Below are 17,661 nucleotides of genomic sequence, written 5' to 3'. Positions count from 1 at the left end.
CTTAAGACCTACGTGTAGACCTATGTTAGATGCTACACTTTGATGTCAACGTAAAGGCCGAAAATTATTTTCCTTCTCTCCTTTAACAAAACGAAGTGGGTAACAAACAATATAGGAATAATAATTTTACCATTAAATGTACACCTACATTGTTAAATCAACTTAATTTTCAACGATTACACTTTATCTAGCTAATAAAGATTAAGGTTTTCGATCTACACTAAAGAAAAAAATGTATAATCAACAACAATTATAGAATGTAGAAATGTATTCAATCATGTTTATTTAGTATATTCAATAAAAAATGTTTTTCCATGACTTTTTAATACTAAGTTGTGTTATCTCAACTTGAAATTAAAAAATGTGTAATTGCAACTAGTACAAATTTGAAAAGTAAATAAATAAAGTGCAGGAAAAAAAATCATAAACAAATTAATAAAAACGTTTTGATTACAAGCTTTTATGTAAAAAGTGAAAATAAATTATTCACTACTATTTAAATTACTATACAGAAAAGCGTGGGTCACTTCCTAAATATTAGTAACGGTAGCCGATAAATATTAAAGTGACCCACGCTTTTCTTTATAGTTATTTAAATAGTAGTTTGTAATTAATTGTCTAGTTTTGATTGCATTATTACATAAAAGCTTGTTATTAAACCCTTTTTTTTAATATTCAACTTTGGCTTGTAACCCCAGTGGTGTGACGACAAGATGGGATGTGATTTGGTGTGGACATGGTGAGTGAGCATTATCCTATCAAATCCCAAGGTCACATAACTCTACATCACCTGCCCTACATGATACACCATGTTTGCAAGTGTAATATTTTATTTTATATGGGAACTTACATAAAAGTAAGCAGTTTTTTTAATATGAAAAAAAAATATATTCTACTGTGATTTTTTTTAATGGCTCAGGAAATACATTATGCATTATTTTTTTTTGGCTTTTTTCTTTTGATTTCTTTTAATGTTATATGTTGTAAAATAAATCGTTAAATACTCGTTTTTTTTTAATGAATCTCAACTTCCCATGCAGCCAAATGAATGACGTCATTTTTAAAATTAGAATATACGGAAGTTGTTTTGTTCGTTGTCTGTAAGTCAGTGGTGGAAATTGGGACATCCGTCCCGCTACAATGGTGTGTGCCAGTTGAAAACTTCATAGCTGGCACAGTTACAATGTGTAAAGCTTTATTTTGCATTACAATTATACACACCGAAACTAAAAATTTAATTTAAAAATGTATTAAAGAAAACAAATCTAGATGGTATATTATCCCCGAGTATATGACAAAACAAGCGGGACACCAGAGTTGCCTCTTTTTTATTTGTTTACCTCACTTTATTTCCTCGTATTTAAATTTGTCTGGGTGTTACAAACAGACATGTAACCACGTACCCATGTCCGTAGTTACCTGCCCCTTTCATTACAAACTTTTGCAAACATGTTTGTAATCCAACTAGCAACATCACCAGGCAGGCACCAGATTGGAATCTCCAAGGTTATAGGAAAGAATCTAGGCCATAACAAACTTGGAATCTATCAGTTGTCGATCAAAAGAGCCGCATGTGGCTTGCGAGCCGCAGGTTGCCGACCCCTGGTCTAAACAATAGTTTGTATAATTTCTTTTATGAAAATAAAAATACTTTAATGAAGTACTTTCTGCAGATTATAAATGTCTTTACTAAAATCATACTTTTGTTAATTTAATTTTTATTATATTAGCTACGTGAACTGTATATACCGGAAAATTAAGTGTAAGCAGAAGTTTGACATGTAAAGCAATTAATTGTGTTTCTCTTATTGATTGTTAACTTAGATATTGTTCCGCAGCAGCCTAAATATATAGTAACAGCAAGGCGTAGCGAGGGGGGGGGGGTGGTGGCGAGGGACATCAATCCCAGGGCGCCGACCTTAGGGGGGGTCGCCAAAATGTGTTGAGGGGGGTGCAAATCAAAATTTTGAGGGGATGTGAGTAAATCAAAAGTTCGTGTGGGGGGGGGGGGGGCAAATCGAATTTGTCCCCGTGCGCCGGGAACGGTCACTATGCCTCTTACTCCACTTATTCTTACTGTTTTCTGATGAGAATTTTTTGTCATGTTTGAAGTTGTTTTTCCTTACAGTGTGATATTTTTTTATGAGCTTTGAAAATGAAATAATATAATTATTAATATTTGTTCATGGAACTGGAGAGCTGCATCTAAACATCAAAATAGCCGCATGCGGCTCGCGAGACGCAGGTTGCGTACCCCATGCACTAAATGAATAGGAAACATTAATTGTGTTGGAGGCGTGGTCGAGTCGGCAAAAAAAAGCTCATGGTTGATAAATTCGAACAAAGTCTCGAGTTCAAACGCACTAGCAGATAAATCTCGATCCCCTTCAACACTAATAATTAAGAACAAAGAAGAAGAAGAAGAATAGGACACATTATATAAATTTTTTTTTTTTTTTTTTTTTTGTTTTTCTTTTTTTTTTTTTTGACACATTATATTATCAACATTTATTTTTGCATAAAATAAATTTTCTAAACAAACTAAGAGTAAACGAACAACTATTTCAATCAAGTTTTTCATTTTAAAAAGAATAATATCTTCATTTGTCTAAGTGTACAATAAAAAAATGTTTTAACATTTTAAACATTTATATATATAAAATCATAGATTTTGACAAACACATAAATTAGAAAATGTATTAACTTAATAATGAAATAATTATTTGTTTATTACTTTTAGAATACTTTAATATAATGCTGTTTTGTGTAATTTTTATTATAAAGTTTTAAGTTGTTTCCCTTGACTGCTAAATCACACAATCTGAAAAGAAATATATTTCAAAAAATTTCTACTTTCAACAATGCAATATGTTCTAAAACTGTCAAAACGCCTTTTAATGTCTACAACATTGCCTTAAAGTAGAGTTCCACTTTAAATTGGATGTTTATAAACAATAAACCTTTAAGTAATATTTCTAAATATCAGTAATGGAAGACACATTATACATTAATCATTATTTTAAAAATTGTTACTCTCGTAACATATTTTAAAAATAAATTCACAAAGCAATAATTAGCAAATCTGATGGATCAATTGAAATCAGAAATCACCCACATCTAAATGTATGGACTATAGGTATACGAGCCGACCCGAGGTTAGGAAATAAAGGAGGCTGTATATAATAATGCTATGCTTCAAACATTTGTGATATTAAAACAAGTTAATATTAAGTCTAGTGACAATTTAAGCGCAATTTTCTCTAATTATTTTTTTGTGACCGAACGAAAGGATATTTTTGAAAACTTTCTTCGGCTATATTGTTCTAAATTATGGCAGGATTCGATTGATAAATGTTTCAAGTCGCTAAGTGGTCTGGTTGCCGAAATATGGGCCAAAAACTGCATTTTTTCGAGGTTTTTTGGCTTTTTCCCGAGAAATCCAGGAAGGAATTCCGGGAATTTTTTTTGCCCACAATCATCCTCGGAACTTGCTTAACATATTTGCTTTTGCAACTAGTCCTCGATATTGCTTCGTTGAGGAGAATATACGACTTAAAGCTGCGGACACACATCGGACACACATCCATCCTTGACGAGTTAATAATCGCAATCGTCAGTATGGAAATTGCGCTAAAAAAATCATGCATCCAATTTGAAGTGACAGTCTTCTTTAAGGTAATCTTGTAGGTTTGCAAAGGCGTTTAATAATGTATTGCAAAACTTTTTGAAACCTTAACAACATAAGATATTGTTATGTTGAAAATATAAATATTTAGTAATACATTTTCTTTCCAATTTTGTAATTGAAAAAAATAAGGGATTTATAAGAGAAGTTCATTAAATTGACATAAAAGAAACAAAGTAAATTATGTTTATACTTTTAAACAAGTTTTTAAAAAATGTACCTGTATATCAAAATGTATAAATTATGTAGTTTACTATTTTCGTATTAAAATACTGTATTTTTATCAGATTATTGAAAACATTAAGCAAATAAAATAATTATATCCTTTATAAAAAGAAAGATACGTATAAACGATGCTATTACTGTATTTTTCGGCAGTCGAAAATATGTTTAATTTCTTTTTAATACTGCATTGGTACAAAAGTAGTCAAATATTACTTTTACATGTAGCGACAACATCAAGTTACCAGAGTTAAGCATCAGAAATGACTGGAGCAGACGGGTGAAATGTTCTTTGATGAATTTACACTAGAAAATCGCGAATGAATGAACACATTCCTATTATTCTAAATATGATTCACAAAACCTGACATCTGAAATTTGAACCCTAGACCACCCACACCCACTATGAGAAACACACGCCTTGACCAAATACCCTTGACGTATATCAACACGAATGGTAAACTATTGTAGGGCATGTCCTATTTCAAATGGTGATTAAAAACAAAATTAACGTAATTAACGACGCTTATTTTAACTTGTTCAGAATGTGCAATGTTAATTTGCAAATCTTAAAAGTATGTATGTAAATGCCGTCTTAATTTCAATAACAATATATTTCCCACATAAGTAAACGACTACACTATTTCAATAAAAACAAAATCCCCTTATAATTTTAGATTAAACTGTTTCCGAACATACATACCTTAAAAAAATTATAATGACTAGTATTTACAACGTGCCCTAACATAATGTGTGTACATTGCATTTTTACCTAGTTAATTGAGTGCTATAACGTATGCTATATTCAGTGAAAATTGATGTGTAATTTTAAAATGCACATTTAAAAAAAAAATATACTATTATAAATGATAGATAGGTGCGAACTACTTATTTAAAAGGTCTGTCTACTCCTCATTTAAATACATTGTTTCAAGAAAAATGTGTTATAGTTTTTAGCATACAACACATCTCGTTAGTGATGTTGAGAGACGTTACCTAACTAAAATAAATGTTAAGAACAAGATTCCAATTGATTTAAAAAAAAAAGAAGGCAGCTATTTGTTTTTAGACCTCGCTTCACGATTTTAAAATACCAATAAAACCCAAAATGCAACAATAATACTTCCTTCTTTTTTACTAAGAATATAGTCAAACTAATTACAGATAGGCCCAGTGTTTCTCCAGGTTTTTTCTCTCCGGTGGGGAGAGGGGGGCGGGAGGGTACTTAAAAATATCGGTCGGGGGGTGGACTGAAGTTTTCGGGGGGGGGGGGGGGGGCGGACACTGTTAAAGTATATATTTTCTATATGAATTCCATTTCGATCGGGTGGGGGGTGGGGCTGTAGACTTTCTTCGGGGGGGGGGGGGGGGGGGGCTGAAAGAGATGCCGGGAAGAAACTCTGCTTCTCATGAAAGACAATAGTGTGACTTTCGTAGTTTTATTTTCCCTGGCCACTCCGGTACATAAAAATAATAAAAGTGAATTGCCGTGACACCGTTCTGACACACGATCGCCATGAAACTTTAGGAAGTTGTTGAGAATATTCATGGGGAGATTTCTGCGAAAAAAAAATATTTCAAATTTGCAGGGGTGGTGCCCCGACACGACGCGATTTGTTTTTTTTTCTATATACGGTATATGAAAATAAAAGTCGATTTTGGTTTGGCATCGTTCATCCGATAGCCATGAGACTTTGGGGAGTTCATTATACCACTCTAGGGAAGGGTTCTGTAAAAAAAAAAATTAATTTCGCAAGGGCGGTGCCACGGGAGGGTGCGATTTTTCTCTATATACGGTTTATAAAAATAAGTCGATTTTGGTGTGACACCGTTATCCAATAGCCATGAGACTTTGGGGGAGTTGATTAGAACAATTCAGGGAAGGGTTCTGTAAAAAAAAAACCTTTATTAATTTCGCAAGGGCGGCGCCACGGGCGGCTGCGATTTTCTCTATATATGGTTTATAAAATTTCGTTTTCACACCGTTCATCCGTGTACCATGAAACTTTGGGGAGATGATTAGATCACTCAATGGTAGGGTTCTGCAAAAAAAAAAAGTTTTTAATATTGCAAGGGCGGCGCACCACCGGGGAGGAGCATTCTTTTTTTCTCTATACACGGTATATAAAAAATAAAACTCGGATGCGGTTCATCCGAGTGCCACGAAACTTTAGGGAGTAGATGAGAATGCTCCCGAGAATATTTCTGCGAAAAAGAAAACTAAAGTTTCTTACGGGCATCGCCATATAGGGTACAACTTTCGTCAATACACGGTTTGGCGCCCAGAGTTTTAGAGCGACTATGTTGGCACTTGGCATCCGTTAATCGAGCGTCCTGCATAGCGAGTAAGGGGTACTACTATATTCAGCGGTAAAACTACAACAGGCTTCTAAAAATAACTTTGTAACGCGAGGAAATCCTGTACAGTTTCGTCACCTTGCAAAAGATGAAAAAATAACTGTTTGAATATGAGGAACCTACTGTAGAGTTTCGTCACTTTGCGAATGATGCAATAAGCATCTATTATTAGACGATCCAGTCAGAAATTGAGATCGAGCATCTAATAATAGACCATTAGTAACGCTACCATATTGCATCAGTCACACTGATGTTTAAAACACGTCAAATAATTTTTACGTGTTAAAGAAAAAAAATCCTGTTCATTTGTGTCACTTCAGCGAATGACGAAATGTGCATCATTGTTTACAGGATGCTATTTGGCACGCTGGGTTATCCTATGAACACGATGGCGCCTGTTAGTTTTAAGGAGCCAGGGGCCGTACGCTGCGCATATGCGATAGTGTAATCGGGGGGGGGGGGGCTCCTGAGAGCACCCCTCTACGTCCCTGACACATGGGTGGTCACCGAAGTGTGTTCTACCACATTATTTCGGTGAGTGATTAATGTACACATAAGGTTTCCACGCGGTAGTGTAGGTAAACCCGTGTCCCGATATTTATGATCCAAGCGCAGGCATTGTTTACATTTAAATAACTAAATTTTAGAAAATAAGGTCACGAGTCTAAGAATATAGGATTGGTAACACATGGATGAATCCTTTCTTATATATTTCGTCGGACTTTCTTATATTCCCGCGGCAACGCGCGGGGACGGGTACGCTAATATATATATATATATATATATATATATATATATATATATATATATATATATATATATATATATATATATATATATATATATATACGAATACATAGTATTTAACAGTCTAGGTAATATTAAATTATGTATTTATTTAATATGTTGTGAATACACTCAAAAATGTAAAGTTATTTTTTAAATATTGTCTATTTTTAAAACGCATTAAAGTTTCTTCCATTTGTAAATTTTAAATTACCAGGGGAGATCACACAACTGAGTTTTTAAAGTCTTGTAAATACCAGTAGTTTTACTTGTTATACAAACATTTTTGCTAAAATTTGTTTGTAGACTTATTTTTTAAGTACCAATGAGAAATTTTTTATAACATTCTTTCTAAAAAATATATATTTTTATTTAAAAAAGTAACAATTTTACTTTCAGTTCCATTATAAAACCAATGTCATTATAAACTACTTAAGCTCTAGTATTGCGAAAATTATAATTATTAAATAGAGCTTTGATATTTTTAACGTTTTTAAAAACCAACAAACAAACATGTGACAGACATCCGGGCTATTGACATGCTTGTCATTAAGGGTCAGATGGATCTTGTTGAAGCTACAAATATTTGGAAACAGGCAACCCATTTTATGGCATATTTTAAAGACACTGTCAATCCCAAGCCAACAGATTTCCTTTCAAAGTTTTATGAGGGCCAGGATTAGTTATGTACAGATTAGGTGATATTAAATTGATTTGAAAATGTGACCCATTTGTTTATACTTGAATAAAATGTGATTGATCTTGAAAAAAAAAATTGAAAAACATTTTCATCTACTTTAGGGGTCGGCAACCTGCGGCTTGCGAGCCGCATGCGGCTCTTTTCATATCAAGATGCGGCTCTCCAGCTCCTTACACAAATACTAATAATATTAATAAAAAAATAAAATATTTGAAATAAAAAAAATGTCAGTGGCTCTTTAAAACCAGGGAAATTTTGAAAATTGTAAGTTTTGGCTCTTCCGCTTCAAAAGGTTGCCGACCCCTGATCTACTTTATTCTTCTGCACAACCTGAAAGGTAGAAAGAGATACACACCTCACCCTCCCCCCCCCCCACACACACATACTTCCCCCCATTCAACCGGACCGGCGGATATTTCAAGGTAGCGTGCCCTCATTGCCAAGGGTCAATTTTATGTCATGGAAAGTTTTGGAATGATAGATCATTATGTGTATTACACGAGACACATCTCCCACGGTCGTTTCTATTTCTGTCCATGGGTGGCTAAAATGTGAACTTTTGACACCGCAGCTAAGGACGGAGCACAGTAAACTAAGCAGTCAAGAGAAACCTAGTTTGCACACCTTATTTTATTCGTGTTCTTGTGCCATTTTATTTTCTCCTTTTGATTATTATATGTGCAATTGATGTTCATGTCTTTGATGCTGTGTAAAATCTATCAAACAAATTATTATTACTGATTTAGATGTTTAAAACAATTGAATTAATATTAAAAAAAAAAAAAAAAAAAATTGCTTTATTCTTATAGAAAAAAAAAAGTTCTAGAACATTTATTTTAGTTCACAAAACGATTTTATTATAAGCTTCTGTGTGATAATGCACTAAAAAGTAGAAAATGAATCGAGCACCACTGTTAAAATAGCTATAGGGAAAATCGTGGGTGTCCGGTCAAAAACCCCCTGGACAAAAACCCCCTGGACATAAACCCCCCGACATAAACCCCCTGGACAAAAACCCCCCGCGACATAAACCCCCTGGACAAAAACCCCCCGTGACATAAACCCCCTGGACAAAAACCCCCCCGCGATATAAACCCCCCGGATAATAACCCCCGGACTGAGGTTTATATAAAGAAAAAATAACGATGATGTGAACCAAGAAATTAAAAAAATTACATTAAATTAATTTAATTTTTTACGACTAAGAAAATAGTTTCTACCTAAAAAAATGCTTTTCGAAATCAAGGAGTGACCTTAGTTGTATTTGATCAAAGATCGGGCACCGACAACACCTTAGATATAGGTCATCCACGTGTGGGAGCCGTGCGTATCAAAGCAACACATTCTTAACAATTCAAAAGATGTGAGGGATTCACCGGCGGAAGCTTGGTTCATATCCACCTTGGATACAGAACCATGGTATAAATATAAAATCAAATTTATTTCTCGACAAATCGTATATTTTCTGGAATGGAGTTCGTTCAATCCAATAAAGGAAATTTAAAGGCTATGTTTATGACAAGCAAAAAGATCTGGCGAACGGCGTTGTGTCATTTGAGTGTTCCAAAAGACGCAACAAGGCAGAATGCAAAGCAAAAATAAAGGTTCATGGTGAAGAGCTTGTTGGACGATGTAATGAACATTCGCATGGACCAAATCCATCTCAACTGGAAGTGTGTAAAGTAGAGGAAATTTAAAGGCTATGTTTATGACAAGCAAAAAGATCTGGCGAACGGCGTTGTGTCATTTGAGGCATCGCTCACAATCTGTCTTTTTAAAGTTATAATAAAAATAAAAGTTTTTTCCTAATGTTTGTTTTGTATTTTTATATTAATTTTGTTTCTCGTCATCTTTGGTTTTTCCTTATATAAACCTCAATTGGGGGGTTTTTGTCCAGGGGGTTTATATCGCGGGGGGTTTTTGTCCAGGGGGTTTATGTCGCAGGGGGTTTTTGTCCAGGGGGTTTATGTCGGGGGGTTTATGTCCAGGGGGTTTATGTCCAGGGGGTTTTTGACCGGGAGCCAAATCGTGGGTCACTTTATAGTCTATTGGATACCTTTACATATATTTAGGAAGAGACCCACAATTTCCTTTACAGTTATTTATTTGGTGGTGTGTTATTTGTTTTCTACTTTTATTGCATTATAACTTAAAAGCTTGTTGGTAAAACGTTTTTTATGAATATTTACTTTCAATAAACAATATTAAATATAATAAACAATACCGTATGACAGTCAATAAATTTTTTTTTTAGATCAACTGAAAAAAAAAAAAACTTCTTTATTCTTCTGATATCTATTTCGGTTTTCTTTGTTATACAAACACTTTTGCTAACAAATTGTTTATAGATTTACTTTTTATGAACCAAAGAGGAATTGTTATGTCATTCTTTCTACATTATATATATTTTTATTAAAAAACAAGTGACAATTTTACTTTCAGTTTAATTATAAAACCAATGACTTTATAAACTACTTAAGCTATAGTAATACGAAAATTAAAATTAAGCAACACTATTATCATGTTATTAAAGACTTTGAAAAACATTTTCTCCAATTGATTTCATCTACTTTATTCTTCTGATATCTATTTCGGTTTTCTGATGCTTTCCAATATCAATAACGGGCAGCCGAATACATTTCTTGTATTGCTCCATCCAAACAACTTCCTTCTATTCCCCCAACCGTCACCATCCCCGCATTATATTTGATAGACCGTTGGGGTCAACCGTGTATGACGTCCACAAGGAGAAGGAGGAGGAGATGGGCAGGGGGGGTCTAATAAAGTAGACTCTTGTGGACGAGTGGGGGGTTGGAGGTCATTCTGGCCGTCAACATGTTGGACCGCGGACAAAAACAACACACTGCGTTTCAAGTTAATTTTTAAACATTTAAAACAACTGAAACATTGGTTTAAGAGGCAACTACATCCAGGTTCTTAACAGGGACCAATCGCATTAGTGATTATTCTACGGACCTCTACATTTCCTATTTGATCTATGCATGAGATCTCTAAGTCATCTTTCATTCATCGCTCCTGGATCAGTCTCTCGATGTCTGCATACATTTTATTATTGCTCAGATGCAAACATCTTAATTTACATGAACTCATACAATAATTAAAGGCATTCCTGAAGATAATGAACGTGAGATCTAAAACTAAAAATACACCCGTATATACACCTTTAAAAACATTTAACTACAATTTTTTTTTCTATTTAAATTTAGCACTTGGTTTCACCCCCAACCCTGGGTGATAGTTTTAAAGTGTTAACAGTTAATATTGACGGCGTGTATCTATTGTCGGTTATTAATATAGCTGCTTTTTCTATATTTAACAGATATAATCCCCTCTCTCCCTAGTAGGGATTGTTAATTTGTATTTAAAATAGTTTTTTTTACTGTAATTTCTGTAATTTCTGTAATTTTACTGTAATTTACTACCATTAACGTAATTACCTACTGTTGAGTAAATTCAAATAGTGACAAATAAATCGTGCCAGCATTTTTATGCTTTGTTAACATTTTTAACGAGTTATTATCGGTAACTAATAATATAAGTGTAGATTTAATTATCGTTACAGCGGGGTTTGGAATTGGAGATTAGCTCTCACTCAAAGGTGAGAATAAGCTCCCAATTCAGGGTGAGAATACGCTCTAAATTCACTGAGGGTATACGCTTCCACTTCAAGGTGGGGATACGCTCCGACCTCACAGTGAGGATTAGCTCCCACTAAATGCCCCTTACACCCCACGTCACTGAAAGTTTCTGACAACCAGATCCAGCTCTTGACCTACACATGTGGCCCAGTCTCTGAGCCCGGTCAATCGCATTTTAAACAAACAATACAAGGGGAAGACAAGTAATATTATGTTATGGTATTTCGATTTTAAATTGGATTGTTTTAAATTTTAAAAAAACGTTTCTATTTCTTACATAGTTCATTATAGGTTTCTACAAAAATATGATGTAATGTTTACGGTAATGTGTTAGAGGCAGACTAAGTCAGTCTTATGTTAGAGAGGCCTAGAAAACAGAGTTAAGAGTTAAGTTAAATCTAGGCTTAGTGTTGGTTTTGGTTCTAGCGCTTGGTTGCATTTGTTATTTAACTTTGGTGTTAAAGTCAGTAATAATATTTATGTGAGAATGCTAAATGATAGGATTCGTGTTTTACGTTTGATGATAGGGTTAAACGGTTAAACTAGAGACACGTTTGGTTTACCTTGTAGTTAGTGTTTGATTTATGTTACGTACTTAGCTTAGTGTATACCCTGTATAGATGAATGTTTTATATGTCCTCGGGACTATATGATGATTATAATGTTAAGACAAGACTTTCGGACAGGCAAAGAGGCAGTGACCTAATTATAAGTTAGAATTTTTGCAGCACAATGTAAGAGATGAAACGCTAATCTTCTGTTTTTATCGGCGTTGTTTTATAGACTTGGATATTTGTGATTATACTGTAATATATCCTCTGCATAATTATTAAGATAAAGAAATTGTTTACATTTTGTAGTATGATTACTATTTTTTAACAAGTTGGAAAAAGCATATAGTTTCAAATATGTAGCTTTTTTTATTTTAGGAAAGTAGGTCTACCTTCAATGTAGTAAAATAAATTAACCTTTCCTACAATGCTCCGCCCTTTTCTCGTAAACATAAATTTTAATTCTTCTCTACTACACAGCAATGTTGCAACTTGGTGGATCTGTATTATCTGGGTTTCTTTTTGTTACTTCCCATATCATAGTTTAAACAAGTAAGGGAAAAACGTAAAATTATGTTATCAAATTTACAAAAATACCGATGCCTCAGTGGAAATATAATAATTATGTAAATCCTAGTTGATTTTGTTTTCTTTTCTATAAGTATTAATAAACTTTATGTACTACTTTTGCCTGTCTTTAAAAGTGTATTGATGTTAATAGAAAAAAAATATATTCCTAATTAAATTATGAAACTTGTAATTATTTAAGATAACTTTGCTTTAATAAAATGAATTCTCTATGTTTGATCAATGTGATGTTATTTGGATTTGTGTGCTTCAAAATATGTGTACAAGATTTCTTGTGTTAATGAATTTACTCGCACGCAAGGGTCGTAACCTGCGGCTCGCGTGTTGCATGCGGTTCTTTTGATGTCAACATGCGGATTTCTATAATAAGTATATTCCCCGGCAGGGGACGTGTCTGCCATTAGCCAGTCAGGCCTTAACACGGCTAACTTTGACTAACTGGCTTGAATATCGGTTTGATAACAGTGTATCGGTCGCTTCTGTCCTTTGGTTCTCATCAGGCTTATCTTCCACCCCACAGAGCCCAGGGTAAAATCGTACCCCACCGTCCTGTACCCGGCTCAACAGTAGGAAGCTAATAGCTTAAATGACAACTACGTCACTCAGGTCAAACTAATGATTACTTACTCATTTATTGCATTCTGAATAAAATAACATTTTTGTTTTATCTGTGTGATGTTCGGAAACATTTCCCAGCTAACCACTTCAAATATTTTATACAACACAACAGCTAACCACTTCAAATATTTTATACAACACAACAGCTAACCACTTCAAATATTTAATACAACACAACAGCTAACCACTTCAAATATTTTATACAACACAACAGCTAGCCGCTTCAAATATTTTATACAACACAACAGCTAACCACTTCAAATATTTTATACAACACAACAGCTAACCACTTCAAATATTTTCTACAACACAACAGCTAACCACTTCAAATATTGTATACAACACAACAGCTAACCACTTCAAATATTTTATACAACACAACAGCTAACCACTTCAAATATTTTCTACAACACAACAGCTAACCACTTCAAATATTTTATACAACACAACAGCTAACCACTTCAAATATTTTATATAACACAACAGCTAACCACTTCAAATATTTTATACAACACAACAGCTAACCACTTCAAATATTTAATACAACACAACAGCTAACCGCTTCAAATATTTTATACAACACAACAGCTAACCACTTCAAATATTTTATACAACACAAAAGCTAACCACTTCAAATATTTTATACAACACAACAGCTAACCACTTCAAATATTTTATACAACACAACAGCTAACCACTTCAAATATTTTATACAACACAACAGCTAACCACTTCAAATATTTTATACAACACAACAGCTAACCACTTCAAATATTTTATACAACACAACAGCTAACCACTTCAAATATTTTATACAACACAACAGCTAACCACTTCAAATATTTTATACAACACAACAGCTAACCACTTCAAATATTTTATACAACACAACAGCTAACCACTTCAAATATTTTATACAACACAACAGCTAACCACTTCAAATATGTTATACAACACAACAGCTAACCACTTCAAATATTTTATACAACACAACAGCTAACCACTTCAAATATTTTCTACAACACAACAGCTAACCACTTCAAATATTTTATACAACACAACAGCTAACCACTTCAAATATTTTATACAACACAACAGCTAACCACTTCAAATATTTTATACAACACAACAGCTAGGGATGGGGTGTGGTCGGAAGTGAGTAACATGTCGGTATCACTTAACAGTGAGTAAGCAAAGTTGAGCTATGTCCAGTTGTGTTATATAAATATTATTGATAGCATATTTTAATGACATCTCACTTAAGAAATAAAATAGTGAGAACGGCCGATAACGCTTAATTTTTTGCAATGCACAGCTTTTATTTAATACACAAGCACATTTCAAACTGACCGCATACTTAACAGATAGACACACCTCTGTGATAACTGAAAATAAAATTAAACTTTCACTTAGCCAACAATATGTGTTGTATATATGGCGTTGTCGTGATTTATTACTTTTGTTGCCTTATTGTTTTTACAAGCTTTTACTTAACTTGTTTCCCTTGTCTATCTGTCTTCCTCATGTATGTCATGTCCTATCATTGGAATTTTATTTTTACGTTACTAGATTTTGTAAAGTCACTCTTCGTTCTTTACATATTTTTGTGAATATAAATATATCTGTCATTGTTTATTTACATTTAACAATGGGCAGGTGGATTGTGAACTAAACACACGTTGTACTAAACTCACGCTATACTAAAATCACGAGATATACAATATTTGCGATGAACTAAATTCACGATATAATAAACTCACGATATATGACACTAACAATATACTAAACTTACGATACACTACATTTACTCTATAGTAAATTCACAGTCTACAAAATCACAATTTACTAAACATGAAAGTATGTTTTTCTACATGTTTTACCATGTCTCTCTGCAGACGTCCTTCATATCATGTACGATATTAGAAAAACATTGAATCCCCACCAAATGAATACTATCTAAAGAAAAAAAAACGAGTATTCGACGAATCGATCGAGACACCAGTGTTGCCTCTCTTTTATATATTTACCTCATTTTATTTCCTCTTATTTCAATTATTTTACTGTTGTTACAAACAAACAAGTAATCACATACCCGTGTTCCCACCTCTTGTCTTTTCATTACAAACTTTTGCAACCATCTTTGTAATCCAACTAGCAACATCACCAGGCAGGCACTAGATTGGAATCTCCAAGGTAATAGAAAATTAGGTAGGCCTATACAAGCTAGGAAAATATCAGTTGTCGATGAAGCAGAAGCAGTCGGTATATCAAGGACCCGACTTGGGAGAATCACCCACAACCGTTCATGATGGAGTAGTGTTGTTGCGTCCCTTTGTATGAATGATGATGATAATAATTAGATATTTCACGGGAATCCCAAGTACAAAACGTTTCAATTAGCTCAGGTAAATAAATTGTTTTTTTTTAGTATTCTAAATTGTATTTTTAGCTTCAAATATGTTTGTAGCTAATGTATCATTATACACTAGGGCGACAACTAACGACAAATCACATGTCTAGCACTAATTGTGTTTTTTTGACATACTTAGAATGCCCATGAACTAAACCTAAGAGACTTGTCTTACTTTAACATACGAACGTATTTTTTTAATTTTTAAAATGATCTAACCATAACACATGTGGTTTTTTATTGCCCCCCCCCCCCGAAGAGATGCCTGGAAGAAACTCTGTTAGCAATGTACATTATGTTAACTACACATATTGTACGTATATTTTCATATACAAAGTCGCGTGTTGACATCGGAGATTCAGTTTAAATTGTGATGTGTGTCAATTGATTCATCGTCCTTTAAACATTCGTGACGAATGATTCGTCTACTCGTTCGTAAACGTATACGTGAGGTAAACGCATACATTTTAATAAATTAAAAGATTTCTAACATGTATATACGTATACATAGTATGTAATAGACTAGGTAATATTTTATTATATGTTTATTTAATATGTTGCGATTACACGCCAAAATAAAAAGTTAATTTTTGAAAATAAATATTGTCTATTTTTAAACGTAAGTTTCCTCCATTTCTATATTTTAAATTACCAGGGGAAGTCACTCATCTATGTTTTTAAGTTCATTTAAATATCGAGTTTTATTTGTTTTACAAACATTTTTGGTATCAGAATTTTTTATAGACTTACTTGTATAATATAAAAAAAAATCTTTTTATGAAATATTATCTACAATATATATATTTTATGTAAAAATGGCCGTCGTCAAATACACCGCGAAGAAAGGCACCCAAGAGTTCGCTCTTGTGAAAATACTGATGGCACAGTAAGCATTACAGTTTTTACCCCTGGCTTGGAAAAAGGATCAACCAGACACAGTCCTAGAAATGGAGATGTTCATTTTTGGTGGATAAATAACCATGGATTTTGGCTGCAGGTTATAGTTAGAGATGATATGAATAATAAAGAAACCAGCTTTTTTCGCAAAGTGAGACAGTTCCCTTCAGAAATAAATATACAGAAATCTTACTGGAAGGTCAAGAATGGAGAAATAGCCATCAAAGTTACAAAGGCTGATAACTCCTGTTGGAGGCCATTGCTATGGAGTAAAGGATTGGATCAGTATACAAGTGATGAGGATGTTTGAAGATCTTGAAATTTAATATATTATCAGCTATATAAGACTATATGTGTGTGTGTGTGTGTGTGCATTTATGTGTGTATGTATATATATATATATATATATATATATATATATGTATATATCTGTTGTTGAATACTGTATATTCATGTACTTTATCTCAGGGATTTTTTATTCATTTTGAATAAAATTGTAAACATGAACTTCAAATGTTGGTAATAATACTATAGTAAAATACTTTACCACATTTCTGTTGGAAGGTTGAATAAATGAGTATGCTGTATGCAGTAGTTACAAATTTTTTAATAAACATACACATTTTTTAATTGTCACAAAATTGTCAAGTCTTCCAATTGTGAATTTCTTACAATGTATAGCAACAAGAATTTCTATTCATGTTTCTTTTATTAAATGTATGCCATTGTGCACTGTAGATAAAAGAAAAACATGCTTTATTTGCTGAGAGTGAGTACTATTTGTTTTGTTTAATTATCTTGGTGTAGAGATAAACGACAATTGATCCTTGCATTGCTGTGTATTTTTTAATGCTATTAATATTTTTGCTATTCTTAAAGTTTCAGTCAAATTTTTTTTTACATATTTTTACACTTTCCTTTACTTACTGTATTGTTCATGGATCTTGATAAATATAAATATAGAATAAAATTTGTAATTGAGAAAAAAAATAAAAAAAAAATTGACTGAAACTTTAAGAATAGCAAAAATATTAATAGCATTAAAAAAGGGTCGGCAACCTGCGGCTCGCGAGCCGCATGCGGCTCTTTTGCTGTCAAGATGCGGCTCTCTAGATCCTTGCACGAATATTAATAGTTATATTATTTTATTTTCAAAATTCGCAGCAAATATTTTACTGTAAAGAAAC

The sequence above is a fragment of the Physella acuta genome, unplaced genomic scaffold (genome assembly GCF_028476545.2).
Source record: "Physella acuta isolate Inbredline_101_S28 unplaced genomic scaffold, ASM2847654v3 ptg000600l, whole genome shotgun sequence".
NCBI classification, from domain to species: domain Eukaryota; kingdom Metazoa; phylum Mollusca; class Gastropoda; family Physidae; genus Physella; species Physella acuta.
This window is presented reverse-complemented; position numbering follows the sequence as displayed.